The sequence below is a fragment of the Cyphomyrmex costatus genome, unplaced genomic scaffold (assembly GCF_001594065.2).
Source record: "Cyphomyrmex costatus isolate MS0001 unplaced genomic scaffold, Ccosl1.0 scaffold40, whole genome shotgun sequence".
NCBI lineage: Eukaryota > Metazoa > Arthropoda > Insecta > Hymenoptera > Formicidae > Cyphomyrmex > Cyphomyrmex costatus.
Window position 1 is genome coordinate 119,606 of NW_017278208.1, and position 16,992 is coordinate 136,597.

The 16,992-nt window shown below is 32.0% G+C and overlaps 1 protein-coding gene across 4 annotated transcripts in view; it reads right to left on the reverse strand.

Moving 5' to 3' along the window:
- Window positions 1–16,992, reverse strand: part of nAChRalpha4 (nicotinic acetylcholine receptor alpha4) — a 189,706-nt gene that overhangs the window by 79,244 nt on the left and 93,470 nt on the right. The window lies entirely within an intron of this gene.

The window sequence follows — 16,992 nt, forward strand, 5'->3', positions numbered from 1 at the left end:
AATTTATGCATCTCAAAATATTCAATTTATATTAGGTAATAGAGTCTTACACAACCTAGTGTCAAACTGCTATTTGTGGGTAATTACGTGGTAAATTTAACAGAATATAGTATTAAGTGCTATATTCAGGCTGTCCATCCGATTCAATTGCATCAATTTATTGCTCAGTTAATTTCTGTTATTGTCACCAAAGCAAAATGTAGAATGCTGTTATATCATGATGTATGATAATATTTCATATTTAATTAATTATTTCCTGTAACCACCATCTGGTTGTTAATTTGCTTAGTTCATGTTATTGTAGCTATGTATTTACAACATCTTATTTAGTTTATATTTTTATTATAGTCACAATTTTATTTATAATTAAAGAGAGAAAATTCTTTGCAAGATAGAACTAATATGGCAAAACAAGGTAAATGTATGTACATACATCAATTGTAACGACTATGTCCATCATTATTAGATTATCTCACATCAATCATCTTGTACTAATCCACTGTCCTATATATTTATTTGTGAAATTGGATGGTGTAATAAAGTTTCTAAATTGAAGAACTAGCAGATGTTAAGTCGATATAACAGAGATGTATAGATATCCGTGGTCCGATAGCAACCCGTTTACTGTCGAGGGTCACATCGGTCACGTGGGATTGCGAAGTAAACTAAGCGCGGTGGTCGAGTTTCCCGGAGTCGAGGAGAGAATCCGGAGGTACTAAGTCATCGTGGATGACTACGGTGCACCGGGATTATTTTGCTATCGGCTTCCTTTCGTCCCTTGCGAACTATCTTTGGACCCGAAAGTTACGATCAAGTCAGAAAGTGTAGCTCACTAACTCGAGCTTCTAAGCCGGCAAAGAGGAAGAGAATTGTTGCGAATTACGAGTAAAATACATTTTGTACTGGCCTGCTTTAATTAAGAAAGTATTGTTTTTGCTTTATTAAAAAGCAGAGAATGAAAAAGTTACTTTTCCGTTATGTTTACAGTTACTTTTTATAATAACAATTTAATACTTCATAAGTTATATTAAAAAGTAACAAGTTACAAATTGTTAGTTAGTTCTTTAATAATAGATGACTTTTCCAAGTCGTTATAAGTAACTATTGACTATTTTAACTCTGGTATTATATCATCATAAAAAATTTGCAAAATTAAATCGTTATTACAACAGAGGTGATTAATTGTTAATAAATAACGGCAGTTACAATAACTATAGTTGATTCTATTCTTTGTTAAAAGTACATATAAAAAATATCAAAAAATTAATGTCTTTATTTATTAAAATTCATTAATTGCTTGTTTATTGACATAAACGTCATAAATAAAATTTTTTACAATGTAATTGTGTATTAAACAAAGGAAACAAAGGTATTGAAATGAGCATATATCACAACACTGGACAGATTTAGCGAAAATATGATGTATTTTGTGGAATATTAAAACGAAATTTTATTATTAGTATAACAATTATTATATTATATAATTCTGTATTGATTGAGCTTTTTACGTATTACAATCTTAAAAAAAAGATCAAAATAGATTTTCATGACATAATATTAATAATCTAATAAAATGCAATAAAAGAATAGTAAAAATAAATAAAAATGAAAAACTATATACTAAATTTTTTTTATTCTTTTTAGACAATTATACAGTTACTTGATGTCTGTATAACTTTGTAAAATTTTTGTTTAATAAAAATATATTTTTTGTTAGATTATACTACTATCATTAGCGATGATAAATTAACCCTTCTACACTGTTTGACTTTTAAATAATAAATGATTTTATATAAAGACAGTTCGATTGCATTGACCGCATTGGCAAGATATTTCTCGATTTTGAATGCGTCGCCAAGCTTTTGTCCCTCCGTTAATAATCAAACAAATAAACCTGTCTTGTTGGTGAACGGTTTACTCGGTCGATTTACCCACAGGCATATAGAATTTTGATGAGTATTGGATGTAAACTAAACAGCTCTTATGTTTATTCAAAGGGAATGAATGTACGCGTCACTTTACGTTCGTATAATTATAGTGCGTGCGTTTCAATCTTTTATATCCTAAGTATATACGAGCTGCCATTTAGCAGATATTAATCAAGTTGTCATATAACGTACATATATTGCAATGAAAAAGATTTGCCCGAAGCAAGATACAACAAAGTAAAATGAAAGGGATCAAACTCGAAGATAAAACATGGTTTCGAAATATGGTTTCGGAAAATTGAGGTAAACTCTACCGAAAGAGTCTACGTATCTCGCTTAATATTATCAGAAGCCACTTGCATGAAAATGACCGTTTTGGTCCACCATGAAAAAACCGCTGCTGCCAGAAAAGCATTCTTCAAAAGGAATAGAGTGGGTATTCTTTTTTGAGAATGTTTTTTCTTTCCAGACACAAATCCCATCGAAAATATATGGTCATACTTTAAGATGAAACTTAAAGGAAAGCGTGTCTTTACTCTTAAGAAGCAGCTGTGCACAAAAATAAAAACCATATGGCGCTTTATCTGCAGAATACACGGCAAATCTGGTCAAAAGTATGCCAAGACAATTGATAATGAAGACGACTGGATGAAATATTAGATATAATTGCGCTTTACTAAAAATCTTCTATTTCCGTTAAAAGAAAACCACTTGATTTTATCTTTCATTCTTTTCAGATTATCACCACTTTTTTGTTGAACAGACTGTACAATTTCAGTGCGCTAAAAGTATTATGAGTAATAAATCAATATGTGTTTAATAAAGAAAATGTTATCCGTCATTCTCTTTCTCAAGATATGAAATTTATAAATTCACTCCGCTTTATTGTACAAAAGACCAGTTTGTCATTGCAGCTATCGCGTCTGATACATTTTAGGTTTGCTCTTTGCTTGAGAAAAATGCATCTTGTCTGCGCACGAGGTTATATTTTTCCTCTTCCTTCGCATCATTCGTCTGAAGTATCACAGATCTACGTGCAAATGCACAGATGCTTCCCCATCCTATACGTGTCTCGAATTTCAGTCGGAAATGTAGCCGGGTTTTCTTTTTACATGGTTCAAAACGACGAGGAAGAGATCGAGGTGCGAGTTTGCTTGTGAAAATCGTGAGAATCTTAATTGGGACAATCTATTTTTCACACGATTGTACTACATCATCGAGAGGAACGCCGATTCTCCTACAGGTTGAGAAGATCATCAATCATTAAACACGAACTGACGGGATACATCATTTTATAAGATATCTAGAGGGCTATAATACGACGTGGCGTCTGTGACCACTGTTGTGTGAATCCCTCACTTTCCAAAATCAATTTACACCCTGATGGAGATTTACAAAGCTATCGATTTGTCAGACAGCTGTCTGAAAGACGTGGAAAGGATGATGACATTAAGACCGATCACCAAAATATTCTATATTGTTTCTTGTAATACAATTTTAAAAGTCTTCGTGAATTACCGAACTTGTACTAATATAGATTTAAAACGATCGATCTTTAATCAATATCAATTACATTAAAATTATAAGACTAAAATTTAAAATAATTTATACTAAATATATATATATTTACAATGTAATTATTTTACTTAAGTAATAATGCTCCAATATATACATATATATATATATATCATAATATCGATATGAATTATTGAGCTGTACGTCTTTTATTTCTAATCTTCTGCTTGATAAATCTCGAAAACAATTGAATCAATTGCAAGCGACACGCTGTACAACTATTTGTTTACGACCAAAAAGGTTCCAATTCTTGTTAGTTTAGATCAAGTGCCACTGCACATTTCAATTTTGAGTCCACAGTGTTACCTCACCACGTTTGGCAATTTGTATATGTCCGCCTGTGCTTCTCTATCTCGACGTTTAAACGCGAAATCGCAATTTCCTGCCGCAAAAACCCCCAATGATTCTCGATGAAAGTTCACGTGAGAATGTATGTGCCACGATGAAAGCTTTTTCGAGGTGCGTTCGTGAAAATAGCGCTTCTCGCGTTACCTATCAGCCGCAAAGTGATATGATACTGGGCGCGTTAGGTATGTGATATATTATATACCGAATGTCCCAGATTCTTTTCCTTTTAATGGCAGATGCTTGAGAAAGTAAAAAGGATGAAAAATTGCTATTGCAGTATAAAGAAATGGACATCTTTTTTAGTTCACGCTTTTGATAAATTAAACGATTTAAAAATGTAATAAGTAATAAAATATATTAATTACAAAAACATAATAACAAATAGACATTCTGACATCGTCGAAATCACTTGCTCTTTACTTGTTTTGCAATCTTGCTCCAATGAATTTAGAAAGATAACTATTGTGTATTGCCATGATGAATTTTTTTGCATTTTTATTTATTAATCTCAACATTTTATTTTATAAGATCGTTACTGCGCTATGAATTTTTCCATGACCGATTTTACTATTTTAATTCATTAACTTGCAACGTGATAAAGGGAAGAAAGCGAGTGCCACTATGAAGCAATATTTTGTAGATTTCCAATTATTTTATAATAATATGTTTATTGTAACACATTAAGAATGATGACCCGATCGGTGTCGAAACGTTTGTTGTTCATATAATTATTTTTATGTATTTAAATAAAACGTTTTTTATTACATAACTGGCTCTTAGCCCTTTAATTCTTATATTTGTTTTTCCTATTATAGAGCTTTATTATTACATTTATATTTATAATAATAATAATTAATAACAGTAATAATAAAAATGGTAATTATCAAGTAGACATGTAAATATACAAATTAACTGAAACTGAATATCAACTTAATAAACATGATAATATAAAATTACTGAATAAAATTTTAATTAATAAGATACTTAATGCTGAAAATCACAAAATTATTAAAATAACAAATGAATCGCTGCCACATTTTTATCGAGAATAAATTCGTTAAAGAATACGTTTTCAAAGGAAGCGATTAAAATTGCAATTACTGGATATGAAAGATAGAAACTGTTGCGTGGATAAATCGTTCATTTCCGTTTTTTTGCGTTTAAGAGATTTTCAGATGGTGTTAGAGTTACTATTAGTGTGAAAATCGTTTGGTCCAAAACACTTCCACGGCACGTCCATCGATGCGCCATCCTCATTTTCTGTACCGGAAACGATAAAAAAAACTGGCGTATCGTACACGGGAAATAATCGACGAATCGAAACGAGTCGAAGTAGAGGGAGAGGAGTGTCGACGGCAAAATGAAAAATTGGTTGTACCGGGGCAGTCTGTCGAGGTCTCCATTATCAGGAAAGGTGCAGGCACCGATATTTCATGGAATTAACCGGCGACGGCCAAATACAACGGCTCCGACTCAGCTGAAAAATAACCTTACCCTTACTGTTTCCGCCGAAAACGGTCCTGACGTACAATAACTGAGGAAATTCTATCAAGAGCCACCGAACGGAATTCCGGTGCTGTGTAATGAGTCTAGATAAACTCGGAGATTAATTGCGAATTTCCACGCTCTTGTATGTGATCGTGAAAAAAATAAGGTAATTCGAGGGAATGCGGCACACGGGGGAAGATGCCACTTTATTTATATTTTTATCATGAAACATATATTGGCCATTCTGTGTGCGTAAAAGTAATAGACAATGGGCAAAAATAGTGCAGTTATCAAAAAATTCATGCCAATTGATATCGAAAAATATTTTTACAAAATGCGAAAACGTATAAGTTACAAAATATGTTCTTTCTAACATATGGTACACTAATCACTTTTGTGTTTCGATACCGACTGTGAAATCGAACAAACGGTATACAGTTTTGATCAGTGTTTTCTGGCAGTCATGTGGCTGATACAGATTAAAATTTATAATATTCTTGTATGTTTAAACTTGTAATTGCATATTCCTCTTACACTTAGGGAAAAATGACAGTAAAAATAGAATTTTCTCTGCTTGATACTTTAAAATTTTGGATGCTTTAATTCAAAATATTTCAATAAAATGCTGTTTCAACTAATAAGGGTATGTCTAATATACACTCTTTAAATTATTCTCTTTCAAATTTCCTCAGTTTACATTTTATCATATCTTTATGCGTTTTTATAGCCTAAAGTCTTGATTATGGACTGTGTATGAATATGTAAGTTTATATTGCATTATATTATTTAATTTCCTGTGACGTCTCCCATGGGAGGTGGCACCTTATCCGTATATAGTATATATAGGTAAATGCCACTTTTGCAGGGGTTATAATATATCAATTTTTTTTCCAATAATACAGAACATCAAAAATTTAATTCGTTATTTGTATGAATAAAGAAAGGTTTCTAGAATGTAAATAATATGTTTTCGTTGGTTAACTCAATAAGAAGTTATTTAAGAATAAAAACTTAAGCGTGACATTTTCCCCCGAATTGCGTATCCTTTTCCATTTCTCTTTTCTCTTCGTTTATCTGTTATTAAAAAGGAATATCGTAACTAAAGAATATAGTTACAATATTCTAGTTCAGTAAAAGCAGATAGTGTATCTTTTAACCACTGTGATAGTGCACATGTTCGCGTAACATTGAATCATTGCACCCATGAAAATGATCAGTGGTCTCGGAAGTTTGTATCAATGCTGCCAGACCCAAATCCAACCTCGCGATATTTATCATCGCTCATCCTCCCCGATACATCGACTAGCAGTTTTCTGGCCGACGTTGTCGTTTCTCGCTCGAATACTTTATTCGCCTCTATCCGTTCTACTTCGGACCGTCGAGATTTTCCGCAAGCTGTGAGTGGAAAAGCGGCGCGAGACCACCGATCATAAATCATCTCTCTCAATAGAAAGCTCCCGCGTTTGTCGTTCCCTCCGACCAGTCGCGGCAATTTATTTAGCCGGATACTTCGCTGTCCTACAACAGCGCAGTACCATGATGGTATTAACCGCACACGTTCGTCCGTCCAGAAGCACGCATACGCGGTGACAATCGGTCCTATCTCGCCGTTCTCCAGATCGCCACTGTCAACTTTCCCTCGTCTCTTTTCAAAATTGAAAGAGAACGGAATTATTGCTCATGGGGTAATCTGCTCGTGTCTCGCATCAGTTTTCATCAACGATTCGAACTTCAATTTCACTCAAGCTTTAACCCTCCGTAACTCATCCCCGCGTTGCTTAACTCATCACTGCTTGCGTACGATCCAGACTGGTTACCCTCCGGGTTGATTCCTAATATTATTTCCGCGCTGGTGACATCGAAAGTTCCTTTCTGTCTCGCGTTTAATCACATCTGTTTATTCACATTTTTCTTTCAGACAAGGTTCAAGCAGGTCAGCTATAAAATCCAGAAATTGAAAAAGTTTCGCGCAAAATCAGATCTAATTCGTTTAAATCATAACGATGTTTGCTACATTTTAGACATAGTTTATTCTATAAGAATATTGTAACAGACACAGAATCGCGTTTATGTCGCAAAAGTATCAAAGTTACAATGACAATATCGCGAATCAATATTGCAGTAATGCATCACTATTAGAAGAACTAATGATTATCGGAAAATTAATTGTTATGCAATGTTATTGCAACTTGATGGGATTCATTAATCTCAATCTATTGCAGACTAAAAGCTTCTCGCGTTATACGGAAGCTTCTCTTTATATAATAACATAAATTGCTTCTCAACTTTAATTACGGTCTATAGATAGTAAAAATTGATATATTGAACAGCATCTATGTATAAACCGTTTTAAAAAGCATGCAGTATATCAAACTTTTATAATAAAAAACTTCTTACTACCTTCTTTCTTATATGTATAAAATATATAATAGTATAAACCCCTCTTGCCTTACTCCAAGATTGCGCTATTGTTTTGAAGTATTCAATTCATCTCGGCAACCGTTTTTTCTTCCGCTTGATTTCAAGATCAATTTAGACTAGGAACGTGAAACGGAGTTTGAGTCATACCTTCCGTCAAGACGAACAACGATCGGCTATCCTCGATATACGGAAAACTCGATTTGCTGGAAACGCGTCACGGGACGTACCGGTGTCTCTCGATCGGGCGAGATTGCCGGCGCGCCGAGGGAATTCCCTGGGGAAATACTCGCGTCGTTATCTCGAAATTCGAGATTGGAAGTTTCGTTCGCGCAGACCGCTCGCGTAAAAGCACCACTCGTCAATCGCGTGAGATAAAGATTGTCGGCTCATCGCATTGTCCCGAAGCTATCGAGTTCTCGAGTTAATAAAACGCATTTTATCTGCCTTGCCACAAAATAATTCTTGACACGTCACTCTTTCAAATTAATATTACATTAAATCAAATATAATGTGACTTTTAATGTATTATAATACGTATTGATGATGTATGTGTCGTATAGCAAGTATATATAACTTAAAATATTAAATTTAAGATATATATTTAATTTCTCGCGGTAAATTTATCAATATAACTTTATTTTCGATACAAGAAATAACGAAGATAAGAGAGAAAGAGAGTATAGCATGGGTGGTTAAATAAAAAAGATCGGTAAATTATATTGTAATTAAGGGCTCTTGTAATCGGAATTACTGCTTATACTAATGACCAGACGTGGTCGGGAACTAGAATGAGATAGGGGGGAGCGAATAGAGGAAGGAAAATACGAACAGAGAAATTCAATTATACTCCGGTAATATCGCCGCAGAGTCGGAAGTTTAATCGGGATTGCATCTCCGTCCTTTCAAAATTTCTTCTTTCTTAACTTCCTGAATTTAAGTAGGCAATTAACCGACCATGCCCGGGTCAACCCGTGTCATACGAAAATTACTCTTTATCTTTAACCAAATTTTTACTGTAATTAACGTCTAGTTCGCGAATCCTTATTATTGCATATAGTATTTATATTTGAGATACATTAAATTTAAATTGTATGCAAAAATATGTAACCCCCCAAGTTGTAAACACGAAGTTGTGTAAATACACACACACACACATACACCATGTAATATTATAATTTTTCACTCACAATAAAACTGTAATATTACACGTGTTTAACGTTGTGTTTACTAAACTTGTATATTTATATTAAGATGCGTGATAAGATTTAAATTCTGAATTTATATGACATATTATTTGTTAAACTGTTTTTCGCTTTATAAACAATCTCAGTTGACTCTGCGTTTGACCTTGTTTTTTACATTATTTTCTTACTTCATTAAATTTTGAAAATTTTTATAGATATATGATTCTCAGGGAAAGTATTAAAAAATTTGAGATAATTATAGAAATCTAAAAAAATAATAAAGAAATCTATTACGAAAAAATATGATCGGCACTATTAACTAATAGTAACTACTAATTAACTGTAATTTGACAATTAGTGACATTGACATGTCAAGGATATCTTTTCCCTTGAATTCGGAAATAAATTTAATTAAGCTATATTTTTATGTTTAATCTACTATTAAGTACCTTGGTTCCTTTCTTGCTTACTATTTTGTTGATTAAAGAAGCTGAATAAAAGAAGGTTAATGGCATATACTGCACTATCATTATACGATTCTTTGTAACCTCGCGTTATCTATCCATGCTACTCGGAAAAACTAGTACTAAATGTTACGTGTGAGAGAAATGAATCGTCTGTAGTGGTACTATTTATCTGGCTATCGTTGAGTTATGTTGGTATACCTCTCGCCAAAAGAGAAAGAAAAATTTCTTCGAAAAGAACTTGGAAGAAATAGCAAACCGCCTCCACCTTTAGCTGCATCGCAAACGATGCAGCCATCGATTTTTCCGCATACGAAAGTATGACAAGCATGGGGCATTCAGGTTACTCATTTATGCATTCACGAGTTTAATATTGTAACATACATAAACGTATTAATTTGCAATTAAAGACTTCACAATAAAATAACATAACTTCTGTTGTATAAAATTTATATAAAAATAAACTAAATATTTTTCTATGCAACTTTAATGTTTTAAATACGATCTTTAGAACTCTTACTTAAAACTTTAAATATGATCTAATTATTAAGATAATTAGTACTTAAGATATAAAATTTTTATGTAAGAAAATTGGTGAAATTATGGAAAAACAACAAAAAAATTACACATAAATATTTTTTAATAGATTAAGCCTCTCTAATTTTATATATTCTTCAATTGTATACACCTCAAATCTAAAAAACGTGAATTTTTACTATTTATTAATATATCTCTGTATAATTATATCTTTTAATCAGAATTTTATCCATCATACAAAAACAACTTTTAAAAAAGAGATTTAAAGCCGGATAAAAATGTAACATATAGAATTATATGATAAATGTTCACACGACAAACTTTTGAAAACGAGAATTTACTGAAACGTTCGAAATCCAACGCTTAGATTTAAAGACGGTGGTACCCGGTCTAAGAAACGAAGAACGACTATAAGGGTGGATAAAAAAGGAAAGGCAAGACAAGCTCTTTGAGTATCTCGTTACTCAGCTTCCGTTTCAACCAAGGTTATGCATCGAAAGAGCGTCTGGAAAGTCGAGATAGAAATAAGGAAGAAAAAACCGATTTAGTAGATTTGTACTCGAAATCCAGCTATCTAAAAGGATCAATACGACAACACCTCATTTCTAAATCTATATTTACGATAATTCATGCATATATCAACATAATAATTTCCTGTGTTTTTTTTAATGAACCAAATATTAAATCAATAGTACTGATCAAACATTGACAAGCAATACTGTCATTTCGCCGTTTAATCAGATTTAAGAATTTATAACACTTTTTTATATTGTAAAAACAAATGCAGAACAACGTAAGTTTGATACTGATTGGCACTATGTAAAATTATTCAAGAGATATAATAAAACAATGTATTTATCGTGACAAAGTTTAAGTAATTTATCACTTTTAGTGTTATTACTTTACAAATTTTCAGTGCGAAAGTTAGGAAAATACGTATATATATATATACGTTCTAGTTATAAAACGAAGCAATCAAAGCTGATATTGCCTAACTTCGTTGGCCCTCAAAATACTGAACTATCTGCACAATATTACCTTAGCAGTATTGGCGCATACTTGTTTGCTAGTAATAGCGTTCATCGCAAAGTCTGTTACGCTCCTGTGGTCAAAGTTAACTGACATAACGCTGACAGACTAGTACTGGCATGAGAGACTGGCGAAGATATTCGAGTATGCTTGTAAATTTCTCAATATTTGAACGAGGGCACGTCGGAGGAAACGTACGCGTCTGCTCGGAACTTGCTTTGCAGACTTTGATCCATTGATCCAGTCATATATCGTGCCTATATCGTGCTTTCAATATTGAAAACAGTTTTGTTCCCAAGCTTCGCTGATTCAAGTGAATCGTATTCGAATAAAACGGCAAAGTGCACACGACTATAATCGAGTTGCGTTTAATTACGCGTTTCTCAGCGAAAAAATTTCATTTCCCCGAAAACGTCCCTGTGGCGCGTTCCGCGTTTAATCCGAAATTACGATCGCCTTTGAATCCTTGTCGCTTCCGACACTCCAATCGGAATTAATCCGCGCGAATTCATATTCAATGTAGGGATCAAACGATTATTTTAGCAATTATTCCTTTCCAGAGATTGTAGCAAACCAGAAATAAAATGTTTGAAAGGTTGATGTATCGAGAGTTGAATACTTGCTCTGTTAATACACTATAAATACTTACTTTGATGTTGCACAGTTCGTTACAGAACTGCTTCAAATTAACTGTTGTTGAAACGTGAAAAAAAAGAATCGGACAAATATTGATTAACAAAAATTAACTGTGAGTTCTTCGAAGAAAATCGTTATGCGACTTTTGATATATCCAATATATTCAGCTCTTTTATAAACCTTACGGTAGGATTCTTCTTTCTGAGAATGCTAGGATATAAGAAGAAGGTTCACGAGCGTTGAAAGTCAATGCAAGCTTTCAGAGAATACTCTTCGTCTTTTTTTGTTTCTCTCTCTTACTACGAACGAGAAAGGACATCAACTTGAAATCTTTAAAAATAGGAAAAAAAATGTGTAAAAGCAATATCGACATGTAGCATCAGTTACTTAACTTGTCCAACGTGATGACATTCTGAAATAGTAATTGTCATTAAATTTTCTCGTAATTGATATATAATTTTATAATAGCAAAGAAATTTTTAATTTGTCATTAAAGAACTAAATACTCATTAAGAAAGTTCATTTATTGTAATTGTTCTTAATTCTATTAGAAAAATAATAAATTATTCTCTCTCTCTCTCTCTCATTTATTATACTTTTTCGAAGGGCACACACATTACAAACAGTAAAATATTAAATCATTTTTTATTTTTTTTCTTTTCAAATAAATCTAAACGAAATGTTAACAATCGAAATAAAATTATACTTTACTATGGGAATAAAGTCATCAATGGACGGTAACGAAGCCGAATTCGAACAAAGCGAGGATCAAGCGAAAATTCCACAAATCACGTGGTCGATTATTTCCTTCGGTTCCAGCTACTGTTCCCTCGGGTGCTATAAATTTTCGCCAGACGCTCGCTCGACTAGGCGCGCTGATATAAAATTTGTCAAGGAAGATCCTCGCTCTTCGAAACTTCTCTTCTACCAAAGTCGCGCGAGGACTTCCGAAAGTGTATGTGATGGAAATATGGTCTTGTGAAACTTTTGAGGGAAGCCACGTTGGGGTTGACGCGTGAAATCGACAACCTTCGCGCGCGACGCCAAAAATTCAGTTTAATTTTTTAAAAACAAATTATTTCAGTAAAAATGTATGGACAAAATTTTCATTTCTTACTTAAAAATTAGTAATTATAATCACATTAATTACATATCAATAGAAAAATAAATTAAGAAAGTAATAAAATATACAAATTTTTTAAGTAAACTTAATCAATATTATATATTATACACTATTGAAGAAATTTGAAAGCAAATGAATCAATTAAAATGTAAATTTTAAGATTTTTATTATAAATGGGAAAAGTAATTTTATGCTAAAAAAAATATTGAGTGTAATACATAATATCTTATCAAGTTTTCTTTCTTTGTCTTTGCGAAAATTACGCCAAATATATTTAAAGAAATAGATAAAATCACTCTTTTATCCCAATTTTATTCCATTCCTTTTTGATGTTGCGTATACATACATGTATAACCTTCTTGAAATACAGACGCTTTAGATCTGTTTTACATTTGCACGATTCTTCTTTTCAAATTTTATTGAAGCGATAGTAAATGCTTATACTCGATATTTCGCAAGATTTCGGATGAAGACGTTTAAATAAAACATTTATTATCAAACACATTTAGGTACATATAACACATTGAGGTAAAAAGTGTCAAATAAATAAATTCATATATTGTTGTATTTATTGTTATTACAATACAACTAAATGTGAATGTAAATGTAAGTAATTTTATATTAATAACTATAATTTAAATAATTAGATTTCGATCGTTTTTTGCAATGTAAAGTATAAAGAAATTCGATCTAAATCGAGCAGTAATAAGATGTTTTTATAAAATAAATTTCAAGTTTACAATATTAGTACAGCATAAAAATAAAAATATATAAAGAATATAAAACAATATAAATAAAAAAGGGGGCAAAAACCGACAATAAAACAAACAAAAAACTTTAATTCAAATAATAATAATATATAGCTACAAAGACAAACGTTTCAACTCCGATCGGTTCATTCTCAATGTTACATCTTCAAGAATTGCTGAGGAGGCACCCGTGAGTTCCAAAACGTTCGATATCATTATATATTATCTTTTATATTATATTCTTTATATATTTTTATTTTTATGCTGTACTAACATTGTCAACTTGAAATTTATTTTATAAAAACATTTTATTTCTGCTCGATTCAGACCGAATTTCTTTATTCTTATAATTTAAATTATAATACTATATAAATAGGAAAAAATATTTCCTATTTGAATTTGAAATAACTTCTATCAATCTTATACAAAGTCACACAAAATTTTTATTTTTAGAAATATTTAATGAAGACAAATCACGATTCGAGAGAAAAACAATTTTATTGTACAAGAGATAGAAAAAAAATAGGAGCCATACATTTTTTAATGTGCCGAAAAATCTGGGGCATGTCATCAGAATCGGAAAAGTTTAGGAAAGACATTTGTCGCGGCTAAAAGTAATCCTTTCGTTTGTTACAAACCGTACTCGGCCAAAGGGATGGCTGCTGTTTCGAGCCATGGGATATCGACCTCCCGTGGTAAAAGACCACCCTGCTTATATTCTTTACGACTAGTCTCTCCGTAGGGTGCTTCTCTATTCTACGCGTTTGCCTGGAGTAAGTCCGGCAGTAGTCTGGTCAAGTTGAGCGTGTCCACGAAGGCCTGCGGGACCTCATGAATCTAAATCCGACTCTCCGTTCAGGATGGGTGGATATACTACGCTGGAGTTCGCGAATTTCGTGTGTATAAAAGTTGAGCACGCATGCACGATCCCATCTTCCGAAAGACGACAACAGAATTTCTATCACAATCTACCCACCACGTTTTCATGTATTGTGCTTTTTAATCTTGTTCTTCAGGCAATCCCGGACAACTAATAAAAATGCGAAAAAAGATTTAATATCGTATAACGAATATTTGTAATGAGGAAAAAACAGCAAATTATTATATAATCGAAGAAATATTTAGATCAAATATCTTAGATCTTTTCTTTCTTTAGTAAGTCTCCATATTTTAACTTTTTTAAATAACGGAGAATCAATAACTTCTTAATAAAAGTATTGAGAACGACCATTTTTAATCGTAATCTTTCAATGTTTAATTTATTGTTTGTAATTAATTCCCAAATTGAAAGGCTATATTAATTTATAAATATTAATTCATTAATATTATTATTTAATTTGATTTATTAAAATAATATTATATCGTAAGAAAAATAAAATCAGGAGACGCGGTAGTGTCTTCGGCCATGTTCAAAAGCTACTAGTTAATATATGGTAATATATGGAAAGATTAAAAATAATAGACACTACAAGTCTCTTATCCTGAGCCATCAAAATTCATTTTTGAGGAGTGCATAATTTTATTATCTATTTGAATTGTTTCAATTAGCATAGTTTTTTTTCAAATTGTTCACATTTCTAAGTGATAAACTATTTGATTATTGACGAAGAAAAAATTAATAGTATAAAATAAATATTTATCTTTGTTAGATAATTCCTAGTTGAAAAGTAATTCAATATACAAAGCACTGTTATGTGTGTGTGTGTGTGTGTGTGTGTGTGTGTGTGTGTGTGTCAAACGTAATATTTTACATTCTCTTTAAATATATATTTTGAACAATAAGTTTAAAATCTACTTTATTTTTGCGGCGAAGTTATTAAAAATTGTAAACAAAAAACAAATTATTGAGCAACAATATTTTTGCAATTACAAAGAGAAGAGCTTTTGCAATATTAGCCTCTCTATCTTTTGACGGAGATTCTTTTCTGTCGGGAAAGCTCTCTTCAGTTCTGTGAGGATTCTGCTACGATGCGTCGATCGAGAAAACAACGCGCATGTATAAACTAGACAAGAAAATAGCATTTATATGCGCAAGCGATCTTAAAAGGTTTTCTTTTAGAACGTTGGTACAGTTGCAATCTTGAAGAAAAACAGATTTTAACGTAAGCGAAAAGGCGACTCGGAGGCGACAGTCTCGAGTTTTTATCGTAACTCACTATATGTACTCAAGTTTTTTTCATTAAGCGAAAAGCCGGTTATAATTAAGCCATATGAGACCATTAGAGACCAGTTACGTATTTAGGGCAGACAGAATTCGCCAGCAGACAGTGTAATTATAATCTATGTGTGACATTATAAGCAACTTTAATTAAATATGATGAATAATGAAGATGCATGCTTATTCTAGTTTCAAATGTCTTTGAATACATAAGTTAGTACAGCAATATAATTAAGAGTCTTAAAATACAATATATAATATTGTAATATAATAAATGTGATTTGAGATATTCTCAAGAAATAAAAAAAATATTTAAAAATTTTAACAATTTAAAATGTGTGTGTGTGGTGTGTGTGTGTGTGTGTGTGTGTGTGTGTGTGTGCGTGCGTGCGTGCGTGCGTGCGTGTGTGTGTGTGTTTCAAATAGATTTCGTAAATGTAATTGTATTTATTAAGCATATTAAAGGAAAAATAATGCTATGGTATTATTTGGAAACAAACATCGCATAATTACAATATCTTATTTATACGATATCTTTTGTTATGCAACATATTTATAATTTATATCTCAGTTAAAAATTTATTGAACTGTACATATGAATATACAATACCAATAGAAAATGAAATCCGTGATAGTTGTGTGAAGCGAAATTTTTAGTGCTTAAATAATTTAATGTGAATTTATATACGTGTAAAATCTAAACTAGCTAAACTGAGTGTCGAATTGATTTTTTGGTTTTAAAACACTATACTGATAGTACTACAATGATATTAATATCACAAATGAAATTGTCCAGCAATTTAATAATTTGATGCTCATAGGCATCTAGAATTTGATACATAATATCTAAATACACACCGAATTATTTGAGCATTAAAGATCCAATTGCGATTTTTGTGAGCTTTATTTCCTATTGGATGTATTATAATTGTCATGATATCTAATTTTATTATTATCGATTTTATAATTATCAAACGATGCACCCATTTTGACTTTAAAATTAAATTTATTAATCCTATTGTCATGTTTTTGATATATGATCTGTCATTGGAGGAATGTAATGTGACAGTAATGCTACTTGTCCCCGTAAATCGATTGTTAATTCTCTAAATCTCATTAGCACATGCAGAGTAGGAGAGGGAACGCGTTATAATTCGTACCAGGAAATAATGCCGGTCAATTATACAATGCATTATTTCGAAGTTCTAGTGCGAGTCCGTGCCATACTGGCAATTGAAAATCCATTGATCTCCTTCATTACGTTCCTGACACGTTCGTAGAGTGGTCGATAATTGCATCGTGTAACTGCAGTCTCTACGAAGCATTATCGCTTTAGGGCAATATTGGTTTCC